Source organism: Falco rusticolus, chromosome Z, assembly GCF_015220075.1.
Source record: "Falco rusticolus isolate bFalRus1 chromosome Z, bFalRus1.pri, whole genome shotgun sequence".
NCBI classification, from domain to species: Eukaryota; Metazoa; Chordata; class Aves; order Falconiformes; family Falconidae; genus Falco; species Falco rusticolus.
The window spans coordinates 63,335,296-63,359,718 of record NC_051210.1 but is presented as its reverse complement, the minus strand read 5'-3'; the positions used below and the strand labels follow the sequence as shown (position 1 = coordinate 63,359,718).

General features: G+C 39.1%; 1 long non-coding RNA gene across 2 annotated transcripts in view; it reads right to left on the bottom strand.

Moving 5' to 3' along the window:
• LOC119141325 overlaps window positions 1-23,802 on the bottom strand; it is a 188,912-nt gene extending 165,110 nt beyond the window's left edge. Inside the window, exon 1 of one of the 2 annotated variants that reach the window (XR_005101903.1) lies at window positions 23,509-23,802. This is a non-coding gene — a long non-coding RNA (uncharacterized LOC119141325). Of the gene's footprint in view, window positions 1-16,440; window positions 16,634-23,508 lie in introns of those variants that run through there. The other variant, XR_005101904.1, reaches the window with a different exon arrangement.
• Window positions 23,803-24,423: the final 621 nt, after the last annotated feature.

Genomic DNA, 24,423 nt, shown 5'->3' with positions numbered 1-24,423 from the left:
TACTAGATCCTGGTTTCATTTCTACGGGTGCTTTTGCTGCTGAATAAATACCAGCTGAGGTAGCTTCACACTTCAAGAGGACTCAAAAGAAGCAGTAAGAGTTGCACTGGAGTACATGCTACATGGCTCTTTATTGCATCCTGCAGGTTGTGACCCTTTAAAGAACTTAAAAAAATAGTTTGAGGCCTACCTCTAGCACAGGCCAAAGAGGTATACTTTGCTGAATATTTAATGGTAAGAATTGGAAAGGATGAGGAAAGAAGAGGAAGAACTAATGATTACAATCACAATCATAGCCTGAAACATTAGTGCTTGTTTAATACTGTTACACTAGTCACACCATTCAGAAAATTTATTTCATTATTCCATTTAATTCCCACAAAAAATCTTATTAGGTGATGAGGTTTAATTTTTATTTCCCTTCTTGTTCCAATTATTTGAGATTTGACAAAAAAACTCAAATATCTTTAAAACTAAGGTTAACAAACCTTTGTGAAACACCTTGACAAAAAATGCAAGGAAATGCTAGAGAGGGCCAGTAAGAGGATGAAGGGACCAGAGCATCCGGCATGGGAGGAAAAGCTGAGAGAGGTGGGACAGTTCCACCTGGAAAAGAAGCTCTTCCTGGTGTTACCAGTGACAAGAGAAGAGGCAACAGGCAAAAAATGAAATAAATACAAGTGGTTCCTTCTGAATATTAGGAAACACCTTCTTTTTACTGTGAGGGTGACTGAGCACTAGAACAGGTTGCCCAAGGAAAGGTGTGGAGTCTCCTTCCTTGGACATACTTGGAATCCCTCTGGATGTGCCCTGCACAATCTGCTCTAGTAGGCCCTGCCTGAGCAGGGGGGTTGCACAAGGTGACCTCCAGAGGTCTCTGCCAAACTCAACCGTTCTCTGATCTCTGGGGATTTCCCAGTGGAGGCCACAGGTGAGTCCTTCTCCTGTGACAGCCCTCAGAGGAGCTGAGTCAGAGTGCTCCATTGGCACTGAGGAGGTCACCAGGGTTCCTCACCTGCGTTGCTACACTGCCCCATTGCCAGGCCCTTCTGCTTGTGGGCATCAGCCTCTCAACATGGGATCCAGCTTGAGGTTAAACCATCCCTACAAAGCCATGAGAAGATGGCCAACATTCTCTGAAGCAGGGATTTTCCTATTTTGTGGTGTCTTGCTATCCTCACTTCCACCCTGTGATGCTTCTGAGGGACCTCTGTGATAGTACCAATCTCACTGCTCTTGAGCAGCTGCAGACTCTGCCCTGGTGCCTTTGGTCCAGAGCTCCGGCAGGCGCACACCACGTGCACACTGTGGCAGGACTGTGGACCTGCACCGGGAGTGCTGCATGTGGACAGCGCCTTGGCTGGCTGGCACTGCAGGTCATGCATGGTGGCTGTCCTGGAGCTGTGGGCACAAGGAGGGTGCCAGTGCCCTTGGCGCCACCTCCTGCAGGTACCCTGTGCTAGCTCGAGTTGTGCTGGCTGTCTGGGGAGGAGCAGAATGGCAGGCACATACAGAGGCAGCCCCCAGGGCTGGCTGGCCACTTTCCAGCCCGCAAGAAGACCCTCATGGCAGCCCTTACCTCCCCTCTCCCACCACCACCTTGGGCTTTCGCTGCTTTTGCACAACTAGCACCAGAAAACCTCAGGCACTTTGCAGCTCTCTCATGACAGGACATGGTGTTGGGCACCGAGGAGGCTCAGGAGTTGCACAGCCCTGCCACCACAGACAGCACCAGACAGGGGCAGAGGGCAGGGTGGTGGGAGGCAGCAGCAGCTGGCCCGAGCCCCATCTGCCAGGGCAAGGTGAACAGCACAGCCTACGTTGACACCTGCAGCGACTGTTTCTGCCTCACCTGTGTCTGGCTGTGGACCACATGTGTCCTGCACGCAGTGAGGCCGGACAATAGCTGACAAGAGTGCATGGTCAGCTCATTTGCTTACCGGCAAGGGCCAAGGCCAGGAGCAGGTGCACCACAGACCCCTGCAGCGGCGTGACCACCTGCACCAGTCTCACTGCTGGGAGAAGGAGAAGGGGACCTGCAGGAGGGACCAAGCAGTCCCATCCACCTACTTGAACATCAACCAGCAACGCGCCCCTGCTGTAAAGCGGGCTTATGGACTGGAGCACTGCCATAGGAGGAGGGCAGGCTGAGGGAATGGGGACTGTTCAGCCTGGAGAGGAGAAGGCTCGTGGGGGATCTCATCAAGGTGTACAAATACATGAACAAAGGGTGCAGAGAGGACACATCCAGGCTCCTTTCAGTGGCAGGACAAGAGGCAATGGACACAAACTGAAACACCGGTGGTTCCTCCTGAATATCAGGAAATGCTTTGTTGTTGTGAGGGTGACTGCACAGGCACAGATTGCCTGGAGAGGTTGTGAATGCTGCTCTAATGAGAGGAACACCTTGTCATTTACACATGAAAACAATCCTATCTATTTATCATCACAGCACTACAACAAGCCCTCTGAGACACTTTGGCATTGGGAAGAATAGTCTCACACAAAAGAAAAAAACAACCTGAAAAACATTCTGGCAAAATGCAGCTGAGCACAGACAGTGCTAAGCTTTTATGGATTAATTCATAGGCTTTGGAGGAGACTACCTCATGATATGAGGCATTCCTATAGGACATCGATTTGCTCCCAGCAGCTGAGTTTTTCTCATGGCAAAGACATCTGGAAATGGTGCTCAGTCCTTCATTTGATTTTCTGTTTTACTTTACCACAGATTCTAAATCCCTATAACTTTTCTTGCAATTACATAAAGAATATTTTAATATACTTGCATTACCTGCTACAGTACAAGAGATTTATTCCACACATTCCTTTAGATCCCCATTCTTTTACATAGTCAGATATCTAGACAAAGGGTGCATTGAGATTAATCTGAAAGCTAGAAATTACAACATCTGTGCAATACACAAACATTCAATAAAGTAAGAAGAATGCAAGTAAAGAACAAACTAGGATAGGCAGTGCTTACACTCCACCATAGGTAAATATCCAAGTATTTACCGCTGCATTCTTCTCGATATGGCAACATCTATTTTTACTATAGAAATACATACAAAGGTCTGCAGGGCTTTTATCTTTTTGTCAGCAAATGGTGAGTCTGCTCCTTCTACAGGTACATGCCTTAATGAAAATCTAAAAACTGTTTGGGGATAAACTTGGAGACACTTTCTTTTTATTTCCTGTTTGCCCCAGTTTTTGCTGGCCTGAGTCAAGACCCCCTGTTGTTTGTTCTAAATCACCTTCTTTATTTTGTAGACAATAATGCTATTCTCAGGATGAGTGTTTGTGGTAACTGGGAGAGCCCCAAGGCACTTCTGTTTTTTCAAATTTACTTTTGAAAGAATTTTCAAACTTTCCTGTTTCCATAGCCTGAAAGTTTTTTTTATGTTCCTTATGTGAAAGAGGGTCAAGTTTTTAGGGGAAAATAATCTGGAAAAATATTTTTCCACCAAAGGAAGTCTATCCTGGGCAAACAGAATATGATCAGCATACGCATGTGTTCCTTGACTTAAATGGAAAAAATGTTTTGATAATAGAAAAATAGCAAAAGAAACTAAATTATTTAGAAAAATACAGGAGCTACCTGACTGGACATGGGCATGGACAACCTGCTTTAGGTGACCCTGCTTTCAGCAAGGGGTTGGGCTAAACGAACTTCAGATGTGCCGTCCAGCCACAACTGCTCTGTGATTCTCTCTAGTGTAATTAAAAGCAAACAGAAGATAGCTAGGTACAGAATATGACAAAAAAAAAAAAAAAATTGATTTTAAGCTGCACATATAACTTTATGGTATCATAAGCGTTGGTCGGTTGTTCAACAAAACAGGTACTCTCTCAAGCAGCTAAAAGAACTCTGTGCACTTTAAAATACATCTTTCAGCAACTCTGCTGTCAGAAGGATTAAGTCCTGACTTTTCTTTGGAAAGGAGAGGCTGGATCTAGGGAACTATCTTTGTAAATCCGTCTTCATTTAGTCAAACTATCTACACAGTTTCCTTTCACTATCCACTCAGTATTGAAGCAGGAAATAAAAAGTATTATATTGTTTTTTTCTTAGTGTTTTTTAACAAAACTAATTAAAGTATCAAACTAATGGTACTTAAAATTTACATAATTTATATAACATAATTATTTGCAATCACATTTGCAAAACTGCCTTAAAAACTCTGCTGTGGGATATTAAAACCATAAACCTGAATTTAAAACTTCCATTTCCTCTGAAAAGCTTGTGCAAAGCTTTTAAAAATTACTTTCATTTCACATCTGAGTTGTGAGAACCATGGTTTTATTTGAACCTGTATAAACTTAAAACTTAAAAACAACATTTAGATTAAAAAAATAATAATTTCTCTCTAAAACAGTTTTGTATTAAAAGTGAAAAATTTCCCACTGTACAGAATCTGCCCTGTACATATCAGCTCCATATTTCCCAAGAAACAGAATTAAAATCAGATGAATATGGAGCAGAGGGGAACGCTAAGCCTGATTTGGAAAGAATCCGTTAGAAATTCAGGGTCCAGATGGTCAGCTGCATCTCAAGCTGGGCTAATGCTGGTACACAGATAGGCTTTGTCAGATGACAGCAAACACATGTCTGTTCTGGTTTAGGGGCAACTATGTAAACCAGCTCCCAGCTACAAGAGGAAGCAAGACAGCAAATACTGCCACAGCTGCCGTGGTTCGTTGCCATGAAGCTGGCTGCCCGCTAGCCTAACCCTATTGTGTCTTTGAGCAGCACCAGGACCTCCGCCTCCCCTCTGCTCTCTGAAAAGACCAACACCTGTCTTCTTGTCCTTATGGGTGCAACCGCATAAGGTTCATGAGATAAAGACTGCTAACCACCCTCCAGCTACACCTCTTAGACAAAATACTTTTAGTCTTTTTCTCATACGAACCTTTTTTCAGCTGTTGATAAATTTTGCCAAACTTCGTTTGGCATGAAACTTCCCTTAACAGATGTTGAATTCAAACTGAATTTTTGGGGAACAGGTTAGCCACAGAGTTTAGTGAATTTGAAGAAGGCAATGAAAGGAAAATTTGGACAAATTAATCACAACAGGGATGTGCTTTCAGCTATCCCTGTAAATATGCCTAAATAATAAAACCTTTGTGAGGGAGAGGAAACCCATCATCTGACACATGCACTACAGGGACCAAGTTCTGCAGCTGAGTTTTCAGAAGGCTTGGATCAAAGGATCAAATTCTGTCCTGTGTCAGCTCCTGTAGGCATCACATCTATGTTATGCTGAAGTACGTGGAGACTGAAAGGAATGAACAGTTGACATGTCTACAACCAGAGAGTCATAGTGGACTGACATCCCCAACACAGAGCAAGTGCAAGTTTCCTTAACTACCATGAACTCTTCTCACTATTACATGGCTGATTTTAATTTTACACAAGGCTAAGCATAAGCAACCATGGCAATACATAAAGGGAGTGAAAATAGCTGCACAGAAAAGAGAAAGATTGAAACAGAGGGTTAACAGATTGGAAAAAACAGAGGAAAGTAAGTAGGAACAGGAACAAACATGGGTAATTGGCTAGGAGAGGGGAAAAGCTACCATAGACATCCACAGAAAAATATATGAGAAGCTGCCAAAGGTGAGGACTGGACTGGTGTACAGGAAGAAGATAGATATGTGGAGACACAGAGGCAGCTGTAACCACCAGATTATAGATATAAAATCTCAGAATGGTTTGGGACAGAAGGGACCTTCAAAGATCACCTAGTCCATCCCTGCTGCCACAGACAGGGGCATCTTTCACTAGGTTGCTCAAAGCCCCATCCAACCTGGCCTTGAACACTTCCAGGGATGGGGCATCCACAGCTTCTGTGGGTAACCTGTTCCAGTGCCTCACCATCCTCACAGAGAAGACTTCCTTTCTTATATCCAATCTAAACCTACCCTATTTCAGTTTAAAATCATTACCTCTTGCCCTGTCACTATAGACCTTGTTGAAAAGTCTCTATCTTTCATTTAAGCCACCTTTATCTATTGAAAGGATGCAAAAGGTCCCCCCAGAGCCCTTTTCTTCTCCAGACTGAAAAATAATCCCCCAGAAAACCTGAAAATGAACCCAGAATTCCAGTATCCCTAAAGGGGACTGCCCTGAGGCAGCAAATGCAGCTGGAACTGTAGCCCACACCCATTCCCTTCCCCTTTCTGAATCATCTGCACAGGAGTAACTGGCAGCAGTAGTCCTAAAATTTTGTTAGTTACATGTTTTCTGCGACCTGCATTTTTATTTCAAAGATCCAAATTGAAATTGCTGGCGACCAGCTGTGCAACTAATGTCACAATCCAATGCTGGTTTATACTTCTGCTTTCTTCAAATCTAAAGCCATGTAAAGTCTTGCCGTCGAACTGGCTTTGTTTAAACCTAGGGCTTTTAGAATTATCAGGTTCAAATGTAATTTCCTGAATGGATTAATATTACAAATGCTTTTAGCACCGTGCTGCTTTTAAAATAGACTATTTGCAATTTGATGATTTATATGGTCTTATATAAGCTATTTTACTGAATTTTATTAATAAAAGTGTAATTGAATTCCAAAATTACTGTTTGACAGCTGATCACTTACAAATCTGAATGATGAGAAAATGAGTTTTAAGTAGCAGCTAGGGGAAAAAAGAGGAATAATAATAAAACCAATAAATTACTATATTGTCATTCTATTGTAATTACATGATTTGCCTCTTTATTCAGCTGTCCTTTAATTCAGTCATTAGTGAATATCTGATAATCACAGCATATAGTACACTTAAAAATATTTAGTGTGTGCGTCAGCAAGACTTTACACACAAAGTGGCACCTGTTCATTTCAATTGTTCAATAGTACCTTTAGGCTCAAATTTATTTCACCTGGTGATATATCATATGTGTGTATATATTTTCACAACCTGTCTGTTCATGGATTAACATTCTCAAGTGATATTATTGTGTTATTTGTTTTCCTAAGGAATCCTGGATCCAGATTTTGGAATTTTGATTTTATGTGTGTATCAACCAATTCCCTGAAGCAGTATGATAATTTTTTTTTCCTCACAAGGGAGGGAAACTTTATCCAAATTAAAGTACATGTGTAGTATTGGATAGTCAGACATACAATGGTGTAAAGCAAATCAATAAAAGCAAATACAAAGCGCTTAGGAAAATCCCTGCACACTAAGCTGCCTGTGGATTATCCCTATGATGAACAGCAAAAACTACAGGCTATAATATAAAAATAGCCCAAGCTATAAAAGCAGAGAAAAGTTGCATTTTTCAGTCTCTTCACTGTAGGTTTCTGAAATGCTTTACTAACCAAAGACAGCAAGGGACTATGTTAGTGCCTAATTTCAAACAGGTCACTCCACTGAAATTCATTAGCTTATGTATACTTTAAAATGTTTTGTGCTGTTTCTTTGTGCTATCTTGATATATCATAAGTGTAAACACCTCAGTGAGCCTAGATACAGCTTCCTGTGGCAAAGCCTTAATTCAATGGGTTTAACTCAAAATTTTCATTAAGTCTCTTTGCACAAAACTCCCAGAGCACTTGGGATCAAGGCAACTGAAGCAGGAAAGGGGGCTGGTCTGGAGCCACACCTCTGGGGTCACCCAGGTTAGTTGCAGACTGTGGCCAAAACCATCACAGCCCACACATGCAAATCCCTGCACAGAAGGTGCAGCAGGTGACCCAGGCAGCGTACATCCTACACTAGGTAAAGGACATGCAATCCCTACTCTGGGGAGAGGAATTCCTCTTACCTGTAGGGCTTTCTTCAGGGAACTGACCTTCATGAGGCAACTAGAGGGCTGTTAGTTGTGGAGGACCTGCCTTCCTGAGCAAGCAAAGAGCCAACCAGGAAGCTGGTCGGCTGGGTAGGGAGCAATCTGAGAATTTGCCCAGACAAAAGACTTTGCAGTAGAGCAATGAGTAAATACAGTGAATAGATCTGCACTCCTGAAAGCCAAACAAAACGTGTCTGGGGTGCAAGCCTGAACCCTGGACCACTGATCCACCATGGGAACTGCAAACATGTTTCTTGACACGGTACTGGCTGTGCCAGCTAGCACAGAGAGAAAACGTGTGCTAGCTGGCACAGTCTTGAAGGGTAGCACATTGTGGGGGCCATTCCAAGTAGGAAGAACATACAAGGTTTCACTATATTTGTCTCCCTCCACTGTTCACTCTGCCTAGCTGGCTTTTTACCTTTAACTACCTCCACCATGCCAGACTCCAGAGCATGCTGGACATACCACATATCATACTATGCAGATTCCACCTGCAGGAAATTTTCTGCAAGAAAGCAGAATTTCAACATAATTTTAGATACTTTCAGCTGGGGAGTGGGTGGGGTGTGGGGGAAGTGGCAGGGCAGAAAGATAAATAGGTAAATAAATAAAGCCTAAACCGGGTTAGGACCACGGGATCCAGAGCTATATAACATGGGTGGGTGCATAGTCTCAAGTTCATAGTAAACTTCATCCCTGCATTGTTAAGGATTCCAACACTGTAGTCTTTCAAAGGGCTACCTGTTTAAAAATTTAAAAAATTACTAAAACAACACAGACTTTGCTTACCATCAGGAAAGTACAGTTACAACTTTCTTGGTCAATTTGCAGCAAACTGCGATCAGGAAAGATCATGAAAGAGCAGATTCCAGGGAGAACAAGTACAAAAGAAAATAAATGTGTTTTTTCCAGAAGAGGCTTTCTTAACAATAATGCAAGACACATGGAAAAATCCTTAATATCTTTGAAAGCAGAAACTGCCATAAGCCATGAAAAGCATCCTCAGTGAAGAGAAGAATTTTTAACATAATGCTCCATATAGTTTGAATGGATCAAGAGTGTCTAAAACCAGGGATACTGTTAAAAACTTTAGAATCTTAACCAGGACTGCAAAGTGTTTATAATGATTTTACCACACATTCATAACAGACTTAGAAGGTGATATTTTACTCTTAAGGTGCAGTAAGAGTTACTAAGAGATAGAATTAAGAGTCAGTAGCTGAAGCTAGAGGAAATAATATCCAAAAGTAAGCAATTGTGCTTTTGTTAAAACAACACATAAATGCAGTATTTCAGAAAGAAGCTAGTGTAATATCTCCAGAAAAAATCAAGTCTTCAAGCCATAAAGCATCACCTTCAAATCTCTCAGTCCAATGCATTGCAAAAGTAGACATTTCCTGGCTTTTCAACCAGTGGCTCCTGAAAGGGTTGTTGCGTAACTTTTTCCATATTATTTTCTCACCTTCCAAGTACACCAAGAAATGTTGCTGAACACCCTACAGAAAACTGCCTTTTTTTTCTTTCTACTGCTCCTGTATTTTCCTATTGCACTCCAAACCTGGACATAAAAGGCCATACAGTCCCATTACACCGATGTAGCTGTTTTCTAGTGCTGCTTTTAAAATGGTTTTTAAATGCTGTCTTTCATGGGAAAATTACTAGAGGACTGCAATTTTATCACTTTGCACTTCTTGGGGAACACCAGCATTATGACATCTCTTCCCATGGGTTATCCTATATGTCTGTATTCCCACAGCTAGGTACATGACAAGGCAGTTCAATCTGAATGTTTGAATAAAGGGCCTTAGTGTTATTTCTGTGAGAAAGCTTCAGGAAATGGCTGTAATGACTGGGGGTTATGTTCTCAAACTTTATTTTGTCATCAGGAGTATCTGCCTTCATCCAAAATAAACTTGAACAGATTATTCAGAGCAACAGATATTTCTCAAACAGAGAGATTTATGCTTACATTGAAAAAACCCACAATGTCGATTAATAGGGCATTGGGTAGATAAAAGATACCTTTTAATTTAAATTAATTGCACAGCATATTGATAACTGATCTTTTCAGGTTTCAGCTAATTGTTTCATTTATTGTATACACATGTGCTGTGCTATATCTGCTATATGGGAATCTATTATAAAAAAGGTTGGTGATGAATGACTTCCCCTCTTTTCATAATTAAATATCTTGTTAGAAAGCATCCATATGGAGACAACAGAGGCAAGGGACAGATTTTATATTCCCAAAGTCCAAGGGCAGCACACTGTTAGAAATTACATCTACCAAAAGGCTGGAGCAAGGTCAGTCTTCTTGATGGTCAAAGATAGGTGGATGTAGAAACACATTTGTTCCAGACACCACGCTGCACTGCAAATGCCTGGGATATCACAGATCTTACCATCTGTTTAAATGGATGAGCCACAGACGTTCAAACCTCCGTATGAGCTTAGTCTAGAAGCTGCATACAGTATTCAGATTCTGAAAAGTGCAAATATTAAAAATCCAGCCCTTGATTTAATTTTAGGAGTGGTTTCAAGTAAAATTCACATTATAGCTTTTCTTTGAGTAAACGATTGATTGTATGTAGCCATAAATATCTACTCACCACAGTAATTTTATGACCATGTGTATTACTGAGAGTAAAGAAGGTAGAAAACACATTCTCATACAAATGTATCTTCTCTTCTCCATCACTTTACTCATGAGGCAGGAAAGAAAAGATAGAAGGATAGGAATCAGTGCAGTATTCTTGGCTGTAAATTAATGAAATGAAAACCCTTCCAATCAGTGCCCAGTAATCAAAGAGCTTAGGGAGGATGAGATCCCTAGATAATGAGATAAAGAATAGACAGACTATATTTCAAACTCTTAACTGTTAAATGTTGATTTTTTAAAATAATTCAAAATGCTTTGATACAGATTAACTGACATACTATATTTAAGATCTAAATACAGCAAGCAAAATCAGTATCACAAAATTCAACTTTTAATTATTCAAGTAAATTTTTATGCAGGTACAATCACACACTGTTTTGGGGGTATATAATAAAAAATATCACATATAAAACACTGTATTTTTTTTCATGCTGTAAAAATAGCTACATCAAGGAGCTTAATGTGAAGGGCCTACATTTTCATAATTCTAAGATAAAATGAGCAAAATCTTTTTTTCTTTTTAATTGCATTTGCAAAAACGTTGGACCCTAGGGGTAATACAGCTATCACTGAAAACTGCCCGAGTCACATATTGAAATTCAGCATAGCAAGATCAGCTGGATTCCTCTCCTCTACTGTGTCAGACATTTATGCACTGCTGTCAACTGCAATTTTTTTAACAATGACCAGAAAGTTTAAGATATAAGGAGAGCTGTTTGGGATAACTACAGCTAGAGAAACATAGATTTGGTTAACTAAGTTTCATGGCAAGCACGTCCCTTATATTCTCAAAATTCTGGTTTTCCAGTGAAACTGAGTATAAAAATCTTTGAAGCCTTGCCAGCTCAGTTTACACAGCAAAGTCCCTTTAGTCCATCTAGATTATTTTCTGTTACAGGCCATAACAGTACCTTCCACCTTCTTGTATTTCAGCTCCTAACTTGCCTTCAGACCACCTCCAAACACACATCAAGCACAAAGAAAATGTTTGTTATCCACATCTTAAATTTCTTTTTTCAAAAATGTATACACAACTGGTTCCATACAGATAACACACAGAAACCTGTTTCTCTCCCTTTATCATCTTTTCAAATCCATTACTTAGCTGGAATAATTTCATTTTTTAGTTTGACAACCCACAAATTATATACTTGCAGTCCTTAATTGAGAGCCTCTGACCATGAAAATTCAAAAAAGCGTGCATTGGTTTGGCAGAACTGCAGAGATAGAGATCATACTTCAGATACGATGTATCAAAGAAGCTAACAGACTCTCCACGGCCTATAATTCAGATTCCAGGCTACAGCAAGGCTGAGTTTTGCTACCTTTCAAAATCACTGTGACAGGTAAAACTTGCCAGCAAATTATTTAATGCAAAAGACACCATCATTTCTCATGCAGAGAACAGCAAGTTCCAGCTAGCCCCTAGAGAAACAGTGTGTTCTCTGTACCTGAGCAGGGAGCTATGCTACTTGGGGAGAGTATTTGTGTTTCTGCCTGAAGATTTAAATAAATCTGTATTTTACTTTGGGTAACAGTACTTTCTTTCAAGGAAAGCAAGCTGGAACACAGGAACAGGGTATTACTTTTTCAGATGTGTAAGACTGGAATCCTGACACAATAAAACAAAAGCAATCCTGTCCTTGATCCTGAGAATGTAAATACATGCAAACAACCAGTACCATTTTTGTTTAAGGCCTTTTCCACGTATATACAAATGTAAATGCTCACCTGCTATGAACATCCACACCTGCATCTTCAACATTTATTTGTGTGTCAGTATGTTCACTGCACAGCTATTTACAGAAAGTGACTGCAAAGACAAAATTACACAGCAAGCCAAAAGCTGTTTCATTAATAATATGACTTTGAAGCTTTTTCTTTTCCCCTCTGGGCCAAATTGCATTGTACACTTTGTTTAAAAGTATAAACTAACATTTTGAAGATACTTTGAAGATATTCATTTGAACAGCGAGTTTTCATTCAACATTCCCACTTACTCCTTTTGGTTTCCTCCTATCTCCAAATGTGATTTGATCTCACTTCTTTTTTCCTCTAGATTTCCTTCTTCCCTTTCTCTTTCTGCTACCCACATTCCTCACCTTTCAATCTGCTGAGTGATCTAACAGAACACACAGACATCACTGATATATGTTTATACTGTTTTAAGAGGATATAATACGTTATTGTAGTGATGTGATTACATGCTTTTTCCCAAGACTTTTTTAACTCTTCAGGAGCACCCAGGAAGAAAACAAAAATCCTCCCATTTAAAAAGAAAAAAAAAGAAAAAAAATTGTTGTTGTTGATCATAACCTAGTTATTTCTTTTTCAAGCTCTGGAATAATTTTTATATAGTGCATAGTTAATTCATACATTTAAATTGGCCATTGTAAATGAGAAAAGAAAAAATTCAGCACAGTTTAGACTAAGCTAAATTCTTTTTCTTTTCTTGTGAACTCTAATTTTCTGGTTATATTTTTTGCTCTATATTTTTTGTATGAAGGATTACAACATAAAATCATAACAATGCAGTCACACCAATACAATCCTCTGTGAAGCCAAAGTATTTTAGATCTGTGAAACAGAGGTGTATCGAAATATTTATTTCCAAGACAAGCAGTACCACACTCAAAGTCACTTAATGTTATCATTCAAATAATATTACACAGCAACAGCAACAGAAGGCCCTGTCAGATCCTCTGCTAATTTTGACCTGTACTTAATTCCCAAGTCTGCCATGAATTATTAAAAGCAAATACATGGGCCAGCTGCCCTACTGAGAAATGCTCATTCCTTTCTGGGGTTCTGTAGGACCTTTCCTGTCTGTTGTCTGCATGAAGAACCCACCACTTTTGCAGACTTAAGATGCGTCCAGTGGCTAAAGTGAGCACATCTTTTTGTGAGTGCCCCCATTCCCCCCCCCCCCCATTTATTTTTTAGTGTTTTGTGATGAGGGTTTCTTCACACAACTGACATCTGATACACAGACACACCAAAGGAAAAAACGCTTCTGCTGACTGCAAATGGCTTAGAGTTAACTGCCTTCTTACAGGAGACTTTAATATGGGTACAAAGCAAGATACACCTGCAGTCTATACTCTACTCTGGTGCTCTACTGAGCAGACATAGTTTTGATATTTGTAAGCAAAATGTTTACAAAAATATTTTCCAAAACATGTTGGAGTTTCAACATAAATTATGTTTCTGATGTGAATACCTGAACTCACACTGAAAATTCACTGGCAAAGCATCAGACCTTCAAATTTAATGGGATGTTTAGTTCTTTTTATAACATATTCCAAATTATGTAAAGCATTCCTTAATATCAATCTTACATTTAAGCAGACACACATGTATTTTATCTGCTTCGGCCAAACACCAATAGGTACAACTCAGCCAGTGGGACTCAAGGTAGGCACTATATAAAATCTTTAACTTGGGCTGTCTCTGCAGCAAAGTTAAGCTCCCTTGCATTTACAGAGAAAAGCTGCTGGCATGTTTTAAACAAGGATGCAAATCTGAGATTCTCTACTAAACAAGTAGAAAAACCTTTTCAAAGAGTTCTGAAAAAAACAGTTATCTAGACTTCCTAACATGGATGTAAAATGTTGGAGTATTTAACATAATAGGAGATAAAAAGTTTATTTCAAGTAGCATCAGTACAGTCAAGGAGGCGCTGAACTATGAATTAGGAAAGCATCTATACAAGAAGCAGTAAAATGTTCAGTGCAGGCTAATTCTGCCCTAATTAGCCTTCACACAACATACCTATACTGCTTCTGGTATCAAACAGGTGTCCTAATGTGGACCTTCATGGGCCCAGCTCTTTGCTACAGATACCTCTCATACAACATCATATTGCAGGTATATTCCAGGATTTCATTCCTCCCTTGGCTGTTGACCTGCTCTGACTTGCCCAAGGTTATGTTTAAATTGTATGTATTTCCATGCTGTGCCTACCATCCTGTTTAGTTTATAATCTTCTAAGGGCCGGGACTGCCTTTTACTGCTTGTTTGAACAGCATCAAGCACAACAGGACTTTGATCCAGCCTGTAGGCATTGCTTGTGGTACGTTAGATTCCAAATATCACCTATAGAATTCAGTATCAATACAGTTTCATTTCCTGGAAACTTGGTATAAATAGTATTGAAACAGTGCATGCACTCAGTATAGCACAGGACCAGTTTTCCAAGTTACTCCCCTAAAGATCACAGCAAACACAGTGCCATAATAAACTCACTTAAACTGGCAAGGTTTTTTCCATAGTCTCTCTTTTTTGTTGAGCACAGGAAAAGTAAAGTAGCAGCATTTAATGTCTCACCAAGTTATTTCCTTGTGCTTTGCATATGTCAGAGAAATTATGCTGAAACCAGCTTTCCATGTCTAAGAGAACTACTTTGGATTCCTCATTTCAGAAATATCATAGAACTAACAGTTTGCACTATAATTGCTGCCTCACTTAATGCATACCACCTCAGTCAAATTGATTTCACCGTGGTTTAGGTTTTATATTATAACAGTATACCTGACCACTAAGGTAAAGCTGGCAAAAGTTATCTCAAATATTACCAATGTCAGCAAAACACTTTTTAGTTTAACTTCATAAAGCCATTTAGAGGACTCAAACAGTTTGGTTTGCTGACCCACATCTAACAAAAATACTTTAGACAGTGTCACCATAGTACTGACTTTCAGTTTGTGATGGTCACTTTAATCTTGCATCATTCAATGCAATACAACATGAGACGTGCAATACTGCTAAAATTACATTCCTATTTTCTATTACAGGTTCAAAAAAGAATGTCTTTACCTATGCTAGCAAAAAATAATATTTTTACAGAGGTTTTACAAGGGCATTTTATATCCCCAGAAGCTATAATATTCATTAGAAAGTGCAAGTCAGCTGTCTGAAGAACATTTACTGTTTTAAAATTATTAAGCTAATAAGAAACATCATAGGCTTATATCCTGCTAGCAGAATGTACTTCTTGGTATAACACAAGCTATTTACCCACAAATGCTAACTCTGTTACACCACGCAATGAAATTATATTTCCAGTGGAAAAACAAGCACTAGGGAAAGTTCTTTGCATGAACTAATGCATTTAAAGCAATGAATATGACCTTGTAGCATTTACTAGAGAGGTGTAGAGCACCAGTTTAGTAGCTTTCTGATTTCAATCTCATGTTCTGTTGTTCTAAACCTGAGTTGCACAGAGGTAACACCCGACAATCTCAGGAAACCAACAAGGGAGTCACTGTGATAACTCTATCTGATTAAACCACAGATCCTGAACAGCATTTCCCACTGGTTTCTAATTCACTGTGAGTAGAATTTGTTTTTAAATGTGTGAACTCTAACATGCTGGCATTTCCCTTGCTACAAAAACAACCTCTACAAATTAAGGAAAGCATCATAGCACCATAAAAAAGAAAGTGGGGTGGGGGGAGGGTGTTAGTTAAGCTTTGCTGTTGTTTAAAATACTAGATGTTAACACTGTGCTGCTTTTTAGTGGCATGTCTGTTCTTATTTAGAGAAGAAGCAGGGAGAGAGTGTGAAAAGAGTGGGGATTCTTTATTTTACTGTAAGCTGAGAATTGTGTGCATTTCTTCAATAGTTTTACTACAATTGCTAGTATACAACATACAAATGATATTAAAAAGTAAGATACACCACATGTATTGATTAAGCACAAACGAGGTGTAATGCAGCATCACTATATTTTATTATAGAAGAACAAAAATTATAGGGATCAAACACAGTCTGTTTCAGAAATGAATGAACCCCAAATGCACTGACCACATGCAACATCATGAAGCTATTTTAACACTAGCAAGAGAAAAGCTGCCAAGTTAACTTACCTGACTTCACATAGCACAGAATCTCAGACAGAACTGCTAGTGAACTACTTCCTAAACACAAGCATTCTTGTTTACGATGTGTAATTAACAGAGTAGAAAAAGTCAAAATTACTCACAGAGTCCTGAAGATGCAATAGCAAACTATCTAAGACAGGAAATTCCAGTGCAATAAAACAAGTAGGAATAAACATGCACAAAGTCAGGAACTGACAGGCCTCTGGATTACTGCAACTGTAGGAATCATGCTCATGCATGCTGGGCTATAATTTATGAAACGGAGTCCAGGAAACAACCGATTGCTTAGCTCCTCCTAACAAGTCCAACTGGCTATGAAAAGCTGGAAGTGCTGCACAGAACAATGAAGAGGAGCTATCCCACATAGTAATCTGCTTATCTGGGATTGCCTTCTCTGTAGAGGGAGGGAAGCATGTAACAAGGAGAGAGGAAAAAAGAAAAATCACAGCTTGTTTGTTGAAACTTCAGAGCAAATTTCAATCAACAGGCAAATCTTCCACTGTAGTTAGATGGCTAGTACTATAGTCAAACATTCATAGCATCAGCTAAAACCTTTCAGAAGACCATAATCATCCTCAGTAGAGATTTTTTTCATATTATTGGCAGAAAGCTATGCAAACTGGATTTATATCTCCTATGTAATTGTTTCAGTGCTCTCCTGCTCTTCATTTAAATAAAATGTTATTGTTTAGTGTGAAAAATCCTTCCATAAAATCTGATTATTTTCAGATCACAGGTGGCTGTTCAGTGCATTAATGAGCAGCTCTTCCTCAGAAGACATCTGCATGGTCCTAGGGTTTAAGACCATCATTTACCAGAAAGATTTGAAGAGGAACAAGAAAGTGTGTCTTCAATTAATAATAAAAAAAAGAAAACTTTAAACAATCTGGAACAGACCAGGATTTACACACTAGACCACATGAGATCAAAGTTGTCCTCCCTGGGAAATTCCATTGTTTTGAAATGTTGGTTTGACCAATTTCAAACTAGGATCACTTTGATGTTTTCGGCTAAATAACATTCCTGAAGTGCTTCAGACTAACAGAAAGCATTTTTTTCTCAATTCTGGTTTATTTTATACAAATTTATAAAATAAAATGTATAGTTTAATTAAAAGTACATAGGCATCTGTCAAGATAACAGATTTTGACCTTACAGAACTATCTTCCTGTAAACGTGCCCACTGAATTTTCCACATTGATAAATTTCTATTACTGAAAAAAGAAGTAAGAAACAAACTTTAATACATAAAAATGCTACAATTTTTTAAAAGAGCCGTTAACCTATTTATGCAGAAATCCTAGTAATATTGAATGAAAACATAGATACTTTGAGGTGAATTTGCATGAATTCTACAAGGATGGAAATCACATAGGTTTGGCTGCTTTATCTTTAAATCCTTTTTGCATATGGTTATTCTTCACATTCCTTCCCTTTTCTCCTTCCTCTTGTAATCCATGCTTTAATAATTTCTAAAATCTCCTTTGCAAAATGTATTTTATAAAACCTGTTTCACTCTTTGCTGTCACGACACTCATACTCAACAGCTTCTACTGATACTTTGCAGCTTTAGATACTTTCCCAAAAGGCAGTTAGTAGCTGCAAATGACCTCGTGGACCACCTTGTCCTGCTGGGCATCATTACTTGAATTAGCGAAACTAAAGCCTTTAATTTCAGGAATCAGGTCTTCTTGCATACCTAAGCAGTCTTCTCCCCAGGTCTACGTTCTATCCCTACATGTAGTAATCACGAGCTATTTTAGCACTGCAGCCTTTAAAATGGCTCTTAATGAAAAATTACTATGCAAAAAGAAAAGCATGTGCTAAACATCAGCAGTTTATAGCACACACTCAAAGTGATATTCACTTCTCTTGTTTCCATTAAGTAGAAGAAATTCTCAATTGCCCACAGATTTCTAAGCAACAGATAAAAGGAATAACTTTATTCAAAGATTCTACAATTCCACAATGACTGAAGAACAGTCACCTTCAAAGAAGAGCATTTGCTAACCAAAGGGAGAAATGGAAGTGGTAGGATACATAAAAATAGAACATAAAAATATACTTTAAAAGGGGTAATATTACAAAATTTAACCTAAAAATTTGAAAATATTCCAGTCATACCTATGGGATGCATACAAAAATCTTCAGTTATCGATATCCATTGGCAACCTTGTCACCAGCCCATACACTATTTGACAAATACTAGAAAGAAACACAATGGCTTCATAGGCAAGGAATTTGAGTTCACTACCTTTGCAAGCCATGTCTCCAAACTGAAAAAGGAAATTGTATAAATTTACATTTCAGCTTCCTGCTGCCATAACATAAGGAAAATAAAGCAATTACCAGCTGGTCTTTTTCCACAGCGACTGACAAATAGCCTCCTCAAACAAAGACCGTTTGCTAATGAAAGAAAATAAATATGTATACACTCATGCTAAGGTGTTTTTTTCCAACTAATTCAAATAAGGTGCTGCCTTTCACCCCAAAATAGGCTTTACAGTCCTCCCTTCCACCCCACCATCCACTGAGACTATGACAGGCTCTGTAGGTAGTAGGGAGAATGTTTCCCCCATCTCCCTGTCAAAAACATCCTTCTTATATGTTCGGGGGGGTTTATGACTTTAAATGTGAAGGTTAAATTATAAATGTGAAGTTGCTAGCTCTAGCTCTCTCAACAAAGAAACCTACAGCTCTCAGCTACACCCTCTTAGAGTGGCAGTCTCCAGTTTTTCTCCTCAAGATCACAAAAAGCATTAGCTCCTATCATTATACATATACACAGATATATATGTATACATAAACGTACATAGCCTGACACCCACATTCAGTGTTTCGAAAAGAAAATCTGTTGCAATACCATAATAAATTGGTACCACTCCCTTATTTGCTGTAAAACTCTGGACAGTATCACATTGCCAGCTTGCTATAGTTTAGTTTAAAGCCAAATAATTTACTGCTATAAAATCCACAGTAAAGAAAAGCCTTCACTGAATAACTGGAATGTCTGAGCTAAAGCAATACAGTTAACTCTTCAGTACTTAAGATATCATATCCCTGGCATTTCATTTTTTTCTACCTTGTTACATTATTCATGTCCATAATAGGAGTTTTCTGCATGTAATTCATTCTTTCTGTACTAGGCTTTTTTTCAGAACTCCTTGATTTATTGTGTTTCTGGGTTTGGCTCACTGGTATGTACTTCACATCTACTAATAAATTCAGCAACCTTAAAAGTATTGCAATCTTCTGCCAGTAACAATTTCTTTTTAAATGGGTCACTGACAAATTATTTTGCTTTGTCAATATTTGAAATACTTCTGTATGCTAAAAACTTTTTAAACACTGTAGCATACAGCCTAAAAGGGAAACATATCAAGCAGGAGCTTCAGCACCTGCCTGCCTGGAGGTTAGTCTTTCTGGCAGACTGAAGGAGAATCCCATTTTCATACGTGAAAGTGCCTATGCATAGTAGGCTCTGAATATTTACCTGATTGGAAGAGGCAGGCACAGCCTAGGTATGAGTGAGGCAGCTCGGTAGTGGCAGCTGGGTCTGTGGAAAAGTGCTAATGGCGGGTGCTTACCTCCTCATCTCTCCTTAGCTAAAGTGGGATCTGTGAAAAAAGGGCTACTTCTGTCAGTGGCAATTGTTCAAAAGAATGTAAGATTAAATTGCATTCCTATATATTTCAATTTTCTCACCATGCTTCCAACCCCATTGTGTATTATGCTGCTCATCCCTTAGGTTTCACATTGATTTATTCCTGCAGTTCCAAGAGTGTCTTGTAGATGACCAGATATGTATGAGCTGAAACATCTGCAGATTTACTTGATCCTGCAGAACGTATTTGTGCTTAACTTTCCTAGGATAACTTGCAATCCATGAAGTTCATACAGAGGTGATTGTTACCAGTTTCTCTGTATGGGCTAATTGTATAAGCAGCATCTACAAAATCACACCTTGCAATGCACACACGCAAAATATATGGAAGGAAAGGCATACTGCTATTACACCTAGCCCTAAAAACAGCAGGGAAATTCTGCACATTGAAATAGGACAGCATTGAAAATAGCAGATATGAATAATGGAACCAGAGATCTGCAGGCAGGCTACGGATCAGAAAAATTCTGGCTGTTTACTCATTTGATGAATTAGCACGTATAATCCACTACTGAATGTTACATAAGAACAAGGTTTCTCTGACAATATTAGGAAACAAGCACTGTGTGTTGAATGACTTGAGGTATAAACAAACATACAATGGTTTAATAAACAAGTTTTTCATGTGGCCAGATGCCGATTTTATTTTATACAGCAGCAATGCCAAGAAATACCAGATCATAAAAGATAATTGTACTCTGTATGATACTTTTGTGAAGGAAATCTTTTGAACAGTACACAAAGAAACATGGAAAATATGTGGGGAATAGAACATATGATCCATGAATACACATCCTACATCAGAAGCAGAAAGACATCATCCAGCATGTAACTATATAATGATTTAGCAAAACAATATGTAAAAGAATCTGAAACTCCTGCTTACAGTAAACAAGAACAACCTCTAGTTCAGGTTACATTGTGTACTACAAAAACCAAGCCGAAGAAACATTGTATGCATAGCAGATTATGGTGTTTTGTTTTGGGTTGGTTTTGTGGGTTGTTTTTTTTGGGGGGTGAGGGTAGGGGGCAGGGGAAATCCTCTCTGCATATATTCATTTAGGAACCCAAGGATTCATCTGTCCTGCTGGTTCAGATGCACATGAGCAAGTTCAGACAGTGCTAAACTCACTACTAGATGCACAGTTAACTGGCAACTTCAATACGAAAGCAACATAAGCAATGTTTATAGCTAATCAGTTCTGCGTGGCAGAAGAACAATGTTGTACAGTCTGGCTGTATTACTTGCACACCTTAGTTTGTTATCCTGCACAAAATTATACTGTATTATATGCATGCTTGTATTGTGCTCAGGATGGAGATGCTTCAAGTCCCCAAAGAACTTCTAAGCTAACTTGATGTTTAGTAAATATTCTTATTTCAGTAGCTAGAATAACTACTTATTATTGATTTTGTTAATAGAACAGTTGCACAAAGTCAGGCTGAAAATTAACTGAGCCCAGTATCCTAAATTTGAAAGTAAGTTATATGGAATGTTTAGTGGAAGACATGCTCACCTCCACCAAAAACAACAACAACAACAAAAAAAAAAAAAAGAAAAAAAAAAAAAAACCAAGGCAAAAAAGAGAAAAAGAAAAGAGAGAGAAAAAACCTATAGGCTTTAGTTTTAATGTCCCTTGCCTTTTAATAAAGCCTGGAGGGTTTGACTGGGATGTAGAATTTATTTCACATACACAGAAAGGAATAATACGTAGTCTATACAGCACTTAATAAAAAATACGGGAGTGTAGAATTCCTCTCACTTTAAGACATTGCAAGAGAGAAACAGTATTAAACAATTTTCCCCATGATCACTCTGGAATGGAATCCAGTCTTCCAAGTCTTACCCCAGGATTTAAGCCACAAGATACCCATTTCCATCACTATTTACTGCAGCAAGTTACAGCTTATAAACTATCTATGAGGCAGTAAGGTTGTATAAACTGTATGACTGGAACATCCTACATACGCAGAATAAACTTTATGATATCAAAACTGTATTACCTATATCCCAGACCAGCAATGATGAAAGACTGTTAAATCTCACTGGTCCTCTGGAAAGCAGAGTCACATTTAGACTAAGGAGAGACTGAATCCAAGGGAAAGCAGTCCACCCACACTGGCTGCTTGATGAAGGGAGATGTGTAACAGAATTGTTCCAGAAAGAGAAGATAGGGGGACATCATTAAGAGTCTCAGTAAATAGAGGGCTGTAGAGGAATGTATAGATTTTCACAGATACACAGGAAGCTTGATCCAAGAGAAAGGATCACAAGAGAAAAACAAATGAAAACAAATGTTTTTACTTGCACATACTCTGTCTCTCACAGTGTTAGGAAATTCAGATGAAGAGATGGAAGAGAAACTCCATGATCTAGAGAACTCATTTTCATCAGAAGGGGCTCCTTTTCTCTATAATAACTATAAACATCTGGTCAGAAATGATGAAACTGTCTCCAAAAGCCTAAGGCAGCATGTCTTTAAAAGAATGATAAACCTTATGCTCAGACAAATGCCAGATAAGCTAAGAAATCAGCCAACTGAATTTCAGCACTTAGCAGACCCAATGTGTTTGCAGCCCTGTTAATAAACCTAGTACGTATCCAGCCCTACAATGCTTCCATTTTCTTGCTTCCAGTCAAGTCTGATTGTATTAAAACTTGTTTGCATTGAGAACCGAAGCACTAGAAAGTTTAAAAATGGCAGCTCTACAGTTGCACACAAAATTGATACATTCAGTCCCAGCAGCAAGAAAGTTTGGAGTCCTTTGAGACAGACAGCAACTGTGTTAGAAACTAGCTATAGAACTATAAAACCTGGCATTTTCAACTTCTGAACACTAAATTTCAGAAACAGTGTAATATTTTGCACAGGATTTGCAGGGGAGGCTTTTCTGGAGGGGAGAAAAATGATATGTATGTAGCTTCCGAGGCTTATACTGAGAAAAACAGTATGCATTATAATATCTGCCATTCTAAACTTTCAGTGATGGCTGGGAGGAGCTGATAGCTGCCAGCCCACAGAGCAGAATAAGCACTGAAGCACACAGATACCATTTAAAGGCATTACTTACAAGCCCAGGAACCTGGTAGCCTGCTGGTGTGGATGTATCACTGGGGCCAAGTGGCTCTCAAGCAATGAGTGCTGAAGAATGAACCTTCCCATTATCTCTCTCCCTATCTTAACCTGGGAGCATCAAGCTTTCCTTTCACTGCTCCCAGCTAGGAAAATTAAACATTCAAACTCTTCGTTGCATCTTGGTCTCCTATAAATAGAACCAGGTACAAAACAGAGTGGGGAAGATTTCATGCCTAGTGCAATTCCCAGAGGTGCTGTGAGTCAGGAGATCCATGCAGAGTGATATCAACACCAGAAAAACCCCAGGCACTTTTTGAGACCCCCACCAAGTCACTGGGAGACAGAAGGGAGAAGTGCAAAGCTGTCAGGAAGAAATTAAAGTTACAATGTCAAGGGAGAAGAGGAAATAAAACCAGCCTACAGTTTACCTTTTTTGGGGCCCCACAAGTTCAATGGTGGTGATGGATCTGTGTGGGGCTGGACTCTTGCCCTGATCTTCCCTCTCACCCCCTCTGGCAGTCTCAGATGTTCTTAGTGAAGCAGCAGCTGTCACTCTGGCAGCAGCAGTGTGAGCCCGGCTGAGTTCATATGTGCAGTTATTTTAGCACATTCTCTTTTTCTTTCTTCTCAGAAAAAATGCTGGCAATTTAATGCTTTGGATAACTCAGCTGAACCTGGATAGGATTTGACTGGGTTGAGAAAAAAAACACCCTAAACAACACAGTTCTTTCAGTCCTGGTATTCCTTTTTCTCAAATGACTGTTCTGAACAAGGGAGATTTAAGAGGAAGAGCTTTCTGGTGAGAAGTATTAAGCAATCAAGTCATAAGCAGAGCAGGTCCCATTTTGGGTTGCAAAATGCCAACTGAAATTGTCTTAAGAACATGAAATAGTTTTTTAAGAACTGTCAGTGCCATCTCCAGACCACAATCAAATTGTATAAGCCTGTAACAAGGGAAAAACCATGCTGGATCTTGCTTTCACCCTCTCTCCTCTTTGCTCTTCTCGTAGCAAGCAATAGCCTGAAAGCTGAGTTATGGCTTCAGTCACATTTCTGCCTAATTCATCCATCTCTAAAGTCACAGTCTATCCACTGTCTAGACATAGAACATCCACAGACTTTTCTGAGGAGAGGTTTTCCATTTTATACAAAATACAAAATGGTTGGAGAGGATCTTAATATCCTATGTCCTCTTCCCTTATTCCAAAGAGAGGCCATATCTTTTTGTCTTCATAAATAAGCTCTAATAAATCCATAAGTATGATCACCTTGAGCACCGTGTGCAGTTCTGGGCCCCCTGGTTCAAGCAGCACGTGAAGGTCTTTGAACGCGTCCAGGGGCGG